The 12,761-nt window shown below is 38.8% G+C and overlaps 1 pseudogene; it reads left to right on the forward strand.

The window, feature by feature from the left end:
• The first annotated feature begins 12,241 nt into the window (after positions 1-12,241).
• On the forward strand, positions 12,242-12,591 carry LOC117287349 (annotated as a pseudogene).
• Positions 12,592-12,761: the final 170 nt, after the last annotated feature.

Below are 12,761 nucleotides of genomic sequence, written 5' to 3' on the forward strand. Positions count from 1 at the left end.
GTGGCAAAGGGGGATGATGGTGATGGTGATTTTATGATTACTTATTAGGGACTGTAATAATATAAAATAAAAGACGACAGGAGGTACTGCCTTTCAAAAATTGAATACTTTCCTTCCTTCCTTGTATAGAATGACTGAGTGGGAGTCTCTTGAATTGTTCGTCTTCCTTTTATCTAATATTCTATTAATCTCCAAAAAGATCAGTTTGAGTCTGAGAAAGGGTTTTTAATCAACACTTCACAGAGCTTAAAGCTACCCTACCTAAAGCATCAGCTTTGTTAGGCGGTTTGAGATTTAAAGCATTGCAACTGTCATGCACTGTACTAAAGTAAAGAATGTACACCAAGTGGAAGATGTTGAAAAGGAGGAAATAGCACAAAGTCGATTAACAGAGTTGCAAGAATAGAAGCAGTCATCAAAGCATTCCAGCATTTATCTTGAAATCTATGTAGGGTTTAAAAAAAAAGCAACAATGATAGTTTTAAACCTCACACTTAGGAAGGATGAATGTTGATTTAATTGATTCATTTGGATCGATTTTTTTAAAGTTTCACACCACTGATCTTTCATGTAGTGATGTCTTTAGCAGTCAGTGGTCTGACATGAGCCTTCTCAGATTTCACCAGTGAGACTCTCCATGCCATCTGAAATTATGCAACAGCCTGTGCGCTGGTAACTTTGGAGTTGGGAGGCCTTGATGTCTAAGTGCATGATGAGATTGAAGAACTCTTGTTAATTTTTAGTACAAAGGTTGTATAGGAGTAATAACTGTAAAGAACCACAAAGGGTAGAGAATTGCTAGATAGGAGAAAACCGACCTGAGAGTTTAACCCTTAAGGAGGTATCACACAGTGACCAAGTATTTTTGCCTTGAATATGAAAAGCTTCAAAATAGAACTTTGACTTAGTGCATGAGACCTTCCAGGCAACTTTTCCCAGTCTCTTTCCTTGAGCTTATGGAAAAGCTTTCATTATAATCCTTGGGTTATTACAGTTGAGTTCTGTTTAAAACTCATGAAATGTTTCTAGAAAGAAATCTAGAGAGGTCCCACACCTTTCTTTCTAGACCATTCAGCTTTTTCCTTAGCGATTACTTTGGGTAATATGGGAAACCATCATAGGTAAAAAAAAAAAAAAAAATGATGAACCGTACATTGTGACCAGCCTGCAGTACCAATACAAAGAGTCTGAAATGAAAAGACAACCAACGCCCCAAGAATGATATGTCTCTTTTTAAAGTTTACAATTTGAATAATGAACTTGGATAGAAACTTGGCAGGAAAACAAACCATGGCACCATCACACCACCAACCATTTTCACTTTTCTGTCCAATTTCAGAGTGCATGTGTTTGTGAGTATTTCACTAGATCAGTGACAGCTCTTTATTTGCATAATTATATGCTCTGGTCTGAAGAGAAAACTAACCCCCAAATTTCATGGGTCACCAAACTGCAACAATCAATGTTTTATCACGTATGCTAAGCAAAATCTAAGAAGCTATATGAAGTTTCTTGGGGAGTTTTTGCTCCTCAGAAAATTAAAGAGTTTTCCTCTCCTGAATAGATTCAAAATCTTTCCAAGTTCTTTGTAACTGAATTCTGTTTGAAGGCAAAACTAGAGATTAACATGTAGATCTGGATTGTGTACTCACTAGCATTACTTCAAAGTGGCTTAACAGCAGCATTTTTGGTGCACTAAACTTTTAAATTCCAAGTGTCTTTCATGCTATGAGGAAATTTTGTTTGCCAAATTATGATTTAGCCAAAATAAAGTCTGAATTAACCACCATTGAATGTAAAGTTCATTTCCTTCTTTAAAATAACTCAGGGTTTTTAAAAAGACATCATATTACAACATATAAGCACATATGTGTATATACCTCACAGACATGGAGTATATGTGTCCTTTCCTGTGTATTCCACCTGAAACACACAAACAATACAAAGATTAGGCACATGTTCATTTGGTGTTTATAATATAGGTGCCCAGTATATGTTGGTTGGTCACTGAATGCTTTTAAAACTTCTGTTAAATAATAAAACTTTCAAGTTCAGAATCTGCAAGACATTGTAGTAAATATTTTTAAGTGTGCCTCAAGTTCATTTGCAACTGTAAATTCTCTATTTGTATGTAATGTGTATTTGTAAAGTTGACTTTATTTTATTAAAGAAAACCTGATTTAAACTGTTGATGTCTTTAATTTGTAGGCAGTCTGCCAAATTGAAATACAATAGAACAGAGAGACACATGCAGTGACTTTTTATGAAGTTATTAAAATCCTAGAAAATAATGCCTTTTCCTAGATTCTTAAGGAATGTACAAGTTGTATTCTCTGATGCCACAAAAGGACCTAAATGTGAACTTTATTTAAAAGTACATAATTTAGTGCCTTTTATTTGAAGTCCGTTTCTTCATCAGACAATTTACTGTCATCCAGAAAAATACCAGTGAAAAAAGTAAACGTGAAGGAAAAATATAAGAATTGGCATAGTTTGGTATTATTTTATTCTCTATCTGAAAGAGAAATGAGAGGCCTTTTGCTGTCAAGCATCAGAAATTTTCTAAAATGTTCTTAATTATTTCAAGTGAAAAAATAATTTTCTTCCAAGATTTTAATCAAAGTTAAATTGCAAGTGAGAGATATTTTCCTAGTCTTATAACCCAAACACTGCAACCTCCTCTTGTTTTCAACACTACATAGCATCGCCACACCTCACCTGTTCTTATGAAATGCTTACCTGGAGTTACCTCCCCTCCTTCACCCACTACCTTCCCAGAAACTGTTGGTACAGAAGGTCTCGGGTTCCTCTAGCTGGAAATTCCTTAAAATTGAATCTGTAAAGACAAAGAGGTCCAACTTTAGCATTTTTGTCAAAATGAATTGGTAGCCAAATGAGTCCAAGTACAACTACATGCTTAAAACTATGTTCCTCTAAGATGAGTTGCATTTTATTTTAAGTTATAAACTCTAAGGAAAGTTTTATACTCACATATATTTACTCCTATTTACTTGTTGTTCTCTATTTGACTTTTATAAGAACATTGCTTAGAGTATCAATAGAGCTCTTAGTTTTATACTCTAGTAAGAATGCAGGAAAATCTGTTATTTCCAACCGAAGTCCACACATGACAGGGTTGACCCTAACCCTGAAAGGTCTAGGTCCTCCTTTTCTGCCATTTTCATTTCTTCTTTCTCAAGGGCCATCTAATCCCATTGTGTCTGAAAAGGCTATCTCTGATCCAGTTCATCTTCATGTGCCTCCAAAGAATTTCTCAAAGGCTTATTTTCTTTTTTTAATCATAATGAACTAAATGGCCTTTTTCCAATAAATGTTCACACTTTCTCTAGGTACTTGGATAATCAAGATTTATCAACTGAGGAAATATTGATGGTTTGTTGTTGTGGTTTTGTTAAGGTTTTTTTTTTCTTTGCCTCATAAATTACTTCATATTGTCCCCTGGAATAACCAGCTCTAAAAATAACCCTACCAGAGTGTCATAATTTGGCTTTCATACAGTTTTGAAAGAAGACCATTTACATTGCATTGATCTCACAAATATTGATCTAGTGCTTGATAGCAAATATCAAATGAGATGCTGTCAGTTGCTGATCATTGTGTCAGCTGTTTGAATTCATGTCCTCTTCCTTCTTCGTTGTCACATGGACTCAGGTTGCTGATGCTAAGTAAGATTTTCATACTTAAAACAATTAAGATCAATTCTTTTCCTGTTCTTCACATTTCTGGTTGGGCCAAACATATTTAACAGTCTACCTGTTTGTCACAAATTGGGTGAGTGGGCAGGTATGCGACTCCTTACTGAGTAGGTTATGTGTCTGATTAGTTCTTTGTCCTGATTTTGAAATAATTGTACCTATATCCTACTTTCTTTCTGATTACCTGTTTTTTGAGGAACCAAATTTGTTCTGTTAAAAATGTAGCTGTTAGAATACTATTTTAGAACATAGAATGAGGTCTTAGCCATTTCTTAATTTAAGCACACAATACAATAGATAACTTACTCCTTTGACAAATATATAAATATGTCATTTGGCAAGTAATTATTTAGGTGAAATTGAAAAAAATATGTATAGTACTTCCTCAATAAACTCGTGTTATCTAGCAGGTTAAGTCTTGCTCTATTTCCCATCAAATCTGGAGATGGTGAATTGCCTTTGGATATGTGTAAAACCTCATATTATCCTTTTCTTTCATCCTTTATCTTTACTTCCTACATCAGCAGTTGCTGATTACATTGCTATAAAATATGGAACACTTTAAGGAAAAATTCCACCCATGATGACCATTAACACTGTTGTCTAAGCAGTAATGAGACGTAAAGACTAGAATCCTCCTAGAGAACTCTTGAAAGTGTACAACCGAGTCCGTATTCTCCACATTGCAGGGCAGAAAAAACGACTTAGCCAGAAGAGTTGGTGTCCCTTTCCCCTTTTACACCTGAGCTTGGTTTGGGAGAGCAAAGTGGAGCGTAGGGAAGCCGCACTCTCCCCAGCACCATGGACAGCGCCGGCGCGCCCCCTTCCCGCTCGAGGCCAGAACCCCAAAGTCCGGGCCCCGCCAGATTCCCCTCTCTGACCACTCCCCCATCATAGAAAATTGGCTCCTGAGATCTTAGGATCTGAGCCCCAAAACGACAGTGAGTTTAAAGTGTGTGCAGTTTGTGGGTGATGAATCCTGCTTGCTCCATGCCCGGTAATAATCAGAGAGCCCAAAGTTGACACACCATTCCCTGTGCGTCTTCCCGAATTGCATCCAGTCCGTGCTGGAAGCAGCGTCACTCTCGGACACTTTTATGGTAAGGGTCTTCCCTCCTCCAACCTCAGCCCTTCTCTGATCAACTTTTCACCACCACCTCTTTTGCTGGCCTCATCCGGTGGTTTAAGAGATCTTCGGCACCAGGGGCACAGACTTCCCACGTTCATGATCTCAGTCCGACAGATCTGCCTCTCAGCAGACAGCCGCACTGGCTCGTTCCTTGGTCCCAGGGCTCTGCCGGTGGCCGGGGCTGTGGGACAGTTCGGTGCACCCGGGCAATGACTGGTCCATTGCCGCCCCGGAGAAGGGGCTCGAAGGCGGCGTTTTTGCCTGGCCTACCGGTCACGATCCAAAAACCCTACAGCAATTTCTGTGACAGCAGCCAGAAGGGGCGGTCAGGCTCAGGACCCGCCGCTTCTTCTCCTTAGCAGACCTCAGCTCCTACCTGTGCGTTTTCGCACATCTATCGGATTGGCTTTCCTGTTTACTGTCTCTAGGAGCAAAATACAATAAAGGCAGATCACTCCTGTAGGGGCTTTTTCATTGCCTGGTTGTTCTAGCAACTCTTCACTCACCAAGCCTAAGTCCAGTTTTTAAAAGATTTGAAATTGCACTTTGTTTTTTTGGAACTTGTCCCATTTGTTGGGCTTTAGGATCCTGCTCTGCTCATCCACTCTCTGGGTTTAATGTTGAGGACAAAACTAATATATTTAGAGCAAGTGAGACACCAAAAACAAATTTCTCTTAAAGGTCGATTGTACAAAACCAGTTTTAAGCCAACTTAATCCAAACTTCTCTAGAAAGAGTGAAAGAATAAGCAATAAAGGGAAGACTCTATTAGGTTAAGTTAAGGGTTTTTTCCAAAAAAAATATCCTCAGCAAGCCGATTTCAAAATTATTTCTGTATAGTAACACAGATTACACCCAATAGTTTCAGGGTGAAATTATTCTCTGACTTAGTATGACAATGAAAAATTTCAGTGAGTTCCACAGGTTTGCAGCAATGTAGCCTCAAAACACTGTATTTTCTGTCCCTTCAGACGTACAAATATTACATTAAATCTTTCACTGGTTAGCAATTTAATTTGTTTTCCTCAGCAGAGCCATAAACACTGCTTTTTCCTACTGCGCTGCTTACACAAGCTTTTTGCCCTTTCCTAGTCTGTAAAGTCACTGCTGAAATCTTTCTTCCCAAAGAATTTTTTCCTCGGAGTTGGGCCGTTCTTTTGGTGTTAAGAGTCGTTGTGTCCAAATAACAAGACAAATTCACGCTACTAGAGAGACTTGGCTATGCCCAACTACCTAAACTAAGGGTACAATCCTCAGATGGAAACTGGTGAGAACTCACCTTTGCTAATGCAATTTAGCAGATGACGTGAGCAGGGTTTTGAAGGGGACTTGTTGAATGACGGTCACTTGGAGACTGGCACATTCTAGAGTAGGGTGCACCTCCCACTATCAGAAACCCAAAATTGAAAAATCTCCACACTTCTATGGAGTGTTTGGTTGGTATATATATTGGGGGGGAGCTCAATTCATGAACTGAGTTTCCCTTTTTGGATAAATGAAGCATTTCATCCTTTGTGGAGTTCAGGAGTTAAAAAAAGGGAATCCAGTGCAGGGAAGGACTTGGGCTTTTCCCTTGTCTTTGGGGTGAGGGAGCTGTAGAGATATGGGGTGAAGGAGGTAACATTTACTGAATACCTGGGTACAAAGGATTTGCTCTGTTTAGATTTGGGGGGAATCTCTTTCTTTCAAGAGAAATTTTTCTTATGACTTGAAGGGAAGGAGTTGTTAGGATATTGATTCAATTCATCAACAATTTCTAACTTGAAAGAAAAGTATATTTTGGATCCAGACTCAGAATGACTTTTCTAGATTATTTTAAGTCCAAAACTCCCACCTGAGTGAATATTTCAGGACCACTTTTGCCAGAGAAAAATGTGAAGAAAAGAAGGATGAGAAGCTCACTCTTCAATATACTAAATCAAAACATTGAGAGTATCGATCAGATTTCCCTGACAACACCTGCATGTATTCAGTGAAACTTTGTACCATCCTAAAACATACGTGGCCATTTTTTATTATTATCTAAGCTTTCTTTTAATTCCAGCCCTACTCTTCTGCAGGATTTCTGCTGTCTTCTCCACTTTTCCCCTTCAGAGTCTTTTAAAATAAGTTTTCTTGTCTCTTGCCATTTGTCAATGTCAAATACACACTGCCTATTTATAGAAATGTGTGTACTTTATACGTTATAAAAGAACAGGCTTCTTGGGGAGCTGGTTTCTTGGAAATCAGTAATCTCTAAACATTTGCCAAAAACCGCTGGGACAGGGAGAGGTATAAATCATAACTACCAAATTTCAGCGTGACAATGTCGGTTAGCATCTGCAGGCTGATTGCTCCGAATGGGAGAGGTGAAGGGAATGACTTTAGACTCTCATGATTACAGAGGTGTCTGACTCCTCACGATTCTTCTGCAACTCAGCCAGAGAGCTATCTTAGAGAGTGGGGAGTTAATTCTAAACTTCTTGACCAACCATCTGAGTAGACAAGTGGTCTTCAAATAATTCAGTTGGGAGATGGGCTGGATGACCGCAGGGAGGTTGAGCAGTATAGATACCCCACTAAAAGAAACATCGTGATTCTGATCTTTCCTGACATAATTAAGGGCTTTGCTAATGCACCTTTATTTTGTCTCATCCTGTGGGGAAAAAATCACCTACTCCTCTAGCGAATGAAACTTTGAAGGAACTTTAAAATAAATTCTGTACTTTAACAAGAGCTTTTAAAATTTAGTAAGTGTATAGGAAAAGAAGCAATCCATTAGAACAACTGAGATATACTTTATACACCTAGTACTTTAATATCAGAGGGAAGACTATAACCAGTTTTCAATTTTGCCAACTTTCAAAACTACATATGTTCCTGAAAAATAATACCTCAGTGGATCTTATTTGCAGGAGATTCTGAACTAGGATCTCAGGAAGGTAATGAAAATGCTTGAGTCAATGGGGATTTGTAAGCATCTGAAGATCTAGTGATCCACTGGAAGCACAGAACACCTAAATTTAAATTTTTGTGATCAACTTTCAACTTTGATTAAAAAAAAAACAAGAGCTATTTGCTTAACTTAATCTGAAACATATGTTTGCATCTGTGGCAGGTTTTTGGTGTGTGGCTGGGGCTGATCAAGTTGTAAATTTCCCTCTTTAGGTTTTCAGCACCTGCTAGTTTCAGCCTAACACCTAGAGAGAGACTTTGCAGGGTTCTTCACCAAAGCAGCCTGGACTTGACAAAAGGTTTCCAAGCCAGCTAGCTCTGAGTGTTATTAATTTTCCCTAAGGTGGAACATTTCTATACAAATTAGTTCCCCAAGTCCTAAAAGCAAGTAACAAGTGTAACTCTCCTTTGTGAAAGAGTTAGGAAGATGTCCTTAAAGAGAAATTTTTCTTTCACTCCCCACCACTCCTACCAGCAATCTTTCCTTTAAAGGACAGACAATGGTAGGAGAGGGACTGGTGCTGAGAAAATGACATCTTCATTCAACAAAACAGCATACAGGTTCTTTTGGCTCATCTTAATTTTTTTCCATCAGAAACTTAGAACTATTGATTTTCCCTCTTTGTGCTTCAACACAAAGGAATTACCCTCCCCAGCCAAATGTGACTTCAATATCTGAGAAGAACCACTTAGTGGTTAAAATAAATCCACATTAGAATCCACAGATCACCACGTTAAACATGCATTGTAGTGACTTTTGTTACTAATATTGAAACACACCTCTTTATAGACATGAATTTTTAGTATTGGGGCTTTAAATAAATCATAATCCTTTTAAAAATCAATTACTGATATCTCATAAAGACAAGTGAAAGGAACAGGTTCCCTAAGTTCAGCTTAATTCAACCTGAAATGGGAATGGGGAGCAGCGGTGGGAGTGAGTGGCAGACTCTGGTGGGAAACCTTAGAATTGTAAGTAACCGTCTGGATCTGCTGATTTAGCCCTTCCTGAAAACCTCAATCAGATTACTGGAGGAAAAGTTGAGGTGCTTTTGTGAAACTCATCAGAATGAGTAATTGAGCCATAAATGTGAACTATATTCGGGAGCAGTATTTCCCTAAACTTTATTAGCCAGCAGATTCAGATGGGTAGCTCCTACCTGAATGCTACTTTAGTCAAAAAGAGACCAAGGGTGACAAAAACAAGGACAACAATAACATTACCATCTCTGTGTTAATCAAATGCCCAGAACTAGCTCAGAACAACGGTGCTAAAAAGCCACTTTAATTCTGAAATGGAAGGTCCTGAGACACCGAGCGCCATCTAGCAAGCAAAGTTAGAATCAAAGTGTGCCCAAGTGGAGCACAGAGCACTGAGCGACCAGGGGAAGCAGGAGCGAATGGGACTCAAAGATGCACTTGCTGCAATTTAACCATCGGCCCAGTCTCCCCCAAGCCCAGCGCTACCTCAAGTTTCGGCTCATGGCCCCACCAGCCAACTCAAACAGACGTTAACTACTGAGGTGAGATGGACCATTTCTGCCCTCGGCTAAGGCTCAAGGACAGCTCCTTATAGGATTGTTTATTGTCTTTAATTAGAACAGGCGGCCTCTCCATCCTTTCTTTCCCTGCTCCCCAGATTAGGGGTGTCTAGCTGGTTCTGCACCTTCCAGTCCAGAAGAGGATGAAGGGCAGGGCTTGGAAGGCTCACCAGGAGCTTAAATGATTCCCAGGGCTTCCGCAGAGGAAAGCGCATCACTGGGAAAGCCTAGCAGGGTTGGAGAAGTCATTGTGAGTTTCTAAGGCTGCCCAGACATCTTCTGGCAGGCACTCCTACCTATCTATGAGACACAGATTTGCTTAACAAGCCAGGAATGGTCCTGGAAACTGAAAACTGCCTCCTAAATACAAATAGTATAACTTTAATATTTCCTTTGGCTGAAAGAAAGTCAAAGGTAGCCAGGATGCTGCCACACATTCCTGTCAGTTTGTAGCCTGAGGGAAAGGAGTATTTCCTCCATTTTAAAAGTTGAATGATGATATCAAATTATCTAAATATTCTTTGGAACTGGCCTAAAAACATAACCATAAAATAAAGCTTCGGAGGCTGCAATAGGAAGCAAATCAAGAACAATCTGCTGCTTTCTATATGGGCAAAAGCCCCACATTTTTCTTTGAAATCAGTCGATCTGAATAGAAAAAAACAAAAAAAAAGAGTTCACTTCAATAGCATGTCTACTTTCTAAAGAACTGTGGAATCTTTCTGTAATTTCATTTTGAAGCAAGAGGAAAATCCAGCGTATATACATGCTAGCCTTAAAGTACTGCTAGTTTCCCGCTATTGAATACTGCCTCTATCAGAGTTCATTGATTCATATTGTTCTTAGAATACACAGCCAGGGTTTGGATTTTCTATTGTTTTTATCTCCTTCCTCTATCCTTATCTCCCACAATTTTTCTCAGTGATGAATTGTGTAAATTAATAATAATAATATTATTAAATAAGTTGAAATAAAATAGTCCAGCTAAGTATTAAATTCTACTACAATCTCAGGCTTGCTTTTCAATAAACAAGCATAATAGATACAAAATAACAGTTCTCTTTATTATTTTTCTACAATGTTATTTCCAGTGCAAAACAACCCCATCAAGAATAAAGGAGACATCAAATGAGAATGTATTCACTGTGCTCAATAAAGTATCTCCACAGGTTATAGTATTTACAGAAAGAAATCCAACAAAACTCACAACAAACCCAAGTCAATGAAGAGGGGACTTCAGAGCTTAACTGACAATTTAGAAAATATCTGAAACATTTCTACAAAATCTGCTGTCTCCTTATGCCTGAAAATATGTGGAAAAATCTGAGGATGGACACTAGATACATTTCTCTCACTCCCTCTCCTTCCCCCTTCCTGTCTGAAGTTTAGAGGAAAAGTTCCCAGGTCAATCTTCCCTCTGGGTTCGCAATAAAAATCTGTTTGTGTGTGTGTGTGTGTGTGTGCGCGCGCGCGCCTGCGTGTGTGCCTTGTTAAATCGCACATTTCTCCCATCAAGGTCTTCTTAAACATGGAACCTTCTCCTAGACAGGGTACCCAGCTGTTTAATTTAACATTGATTTATTGCTTTTAAAAGTAAATTTACACACATGCCAGCAGCGCTCCGTTTTGTTTCCCTAGACTCTGAGATTTATTTTCTACTTAGCGCTTGTCTGACAAAACAATGTCCTTTAACTTTATTACACATCGATGAGGAAATCTGTCTTATTTTTGTTCAGATTTATTGCTATGTTACTTGTGGGGACTTTTGTGATCTAAAAAAAGCTGAGGTCCAAAAATAAATAGAAAATTAAACAGAGCTGATCACAAAATAATAGTAAAAACCTTAGAATATGACCTAGCCTATACCAACCTGCTGGGAGGGGATGAGGTAGGGCAGAGGATAGGACGCCCTTAGTAAGCAAAGTAACCGCTGCCGAAGGCAGAGAATTTACTCTAATAGGCAGGTAGTGTTTGAAGGCAGAGTAGGCAAATCTGGGCTTTGAATACCTCCACATTTTCAGTGCAAATGTATCCAGAATGACAGGGTAGGCTTCGCATCTGCAGGGCTCCTCACCCACGTCCCTAACCTCTGCAGAACTCCCCAGTATTACTTGTCCCAGGGGAATTAAGACAGACTCTGAAACAGCCTTTCCGGTACACTTCATGTACATTTGGGTTTTCTTTGGTCCCTACTAAAAGGGCCACTTTCTTCTTTTCATTGATATACTGTCTTTGTGTCTTTCACTTCACACACTTAAAAAAAAGTTCTCCATCAGATCAAGTGAGAAAAGGAGGGAACAACACCATAACCATCATAATCATGAAAACTAACACCAACTGGTGCTGGGGGCTTAAATCTGTTTTAGAAGTTTTTTACCCCCCCTTAGAAGGCATGGATCTTTCAATTAAAAAAGAAAAGAAACAAACAAACAAAAAAAAAAAGGTAGGGTTGAGAATGGAGATAATAAAAGTATTCCTAAGGTTGAATTATATGAAAGCAGGTTTAAAATATCTGTGTGTGTGATATAAACTCTCTTCTCTCATCCTCATTTCTCAGGAAGGCATCGACCATCAATTTAGAGACCATCAAATGAGAAAATGAGGACATTATCTTTTCTTAGAAGAAATAAAGCTGTGACAGGTTTTGTTTTTAGGGCGAGGGAGAACTTTTTAAGATATTCTCTTTCTCTACAACCATGTCATCTTTAAAGATTCCTGTGTGAAAGCCCAGTTCTTTTACTGCCGGGTTCACTCTGACCAGCGAGTCCAGAAAAACATGTTTATATGTTCTAATAATTTTTTTCAACTCAAAAATATTTTTGTAAGTTGGTGGATCCTTTTTTCTCCCAAAACACATCAAGAGATTTCACACACTCACGAAGAAAAGAAAGGAACAAGGAAGAAGGAGAAAGAAGAAGAAAGAAGAAGAAGAAGAAGAAGAAGAAGAAGAAGAAGAAGAAGAAGAAGAAGGAGAAGAAGAAAGAAGAAGAAGAAGAAAGAGGAAGAGGCGGAGAAGAAGAAGAAGAGGAGGAGAAGGAGGAAGAAGAAGAGACAAAGGAAAAGAGGAAAAGAAAAAATTAAAAGAAAACAAGATATCTAAAAGGGGGGAGGGGAAGTAAAAGAAGAAGAAGAAGAAGAAGAAGAAGAAGAAGAAGAAGAAGAAGAAGAAGGAGAAGAAGAAAGAAGAAGAAGAAGAAAGAGGAAGAGGCGGAGAAGAAGAAGAAGAGGAGGAGAAGGAGGAAGAAGAAGAGACAAAGGAAAAGAGGAAAAGAAAAAATTAAAAGAAAACAAGATATCTAAAAGGGGGGAGGGGAAGTAACTGCAAAACACTGAAAATTCCCTTATTCATATTAAGCGCTCCCCCCTTCTCTCTCCCCGTTGCCCTTTGAAAAGGGGTCCTGTCACTCAGAAAGGGGCTGTTTCTTCCACTTCCTCGGGTCC

Source organism: Fukomys damarensis, unplaced genomic scaffold (assembly GCF_012274545.1).
Source record: "Fukomys damarensis isolate Sample0158 unplaced genomic scaffold, DMR_v1.0_HiC HiC_scaffold_3, whole genome shotgun sequence".
Classification (NCBI taxonomy): Eukaryota; Metazoa; Chordata; class Mammalia; order Rodentia; family Bathyergidae; genus Fukomys; species Fukomys damarensis.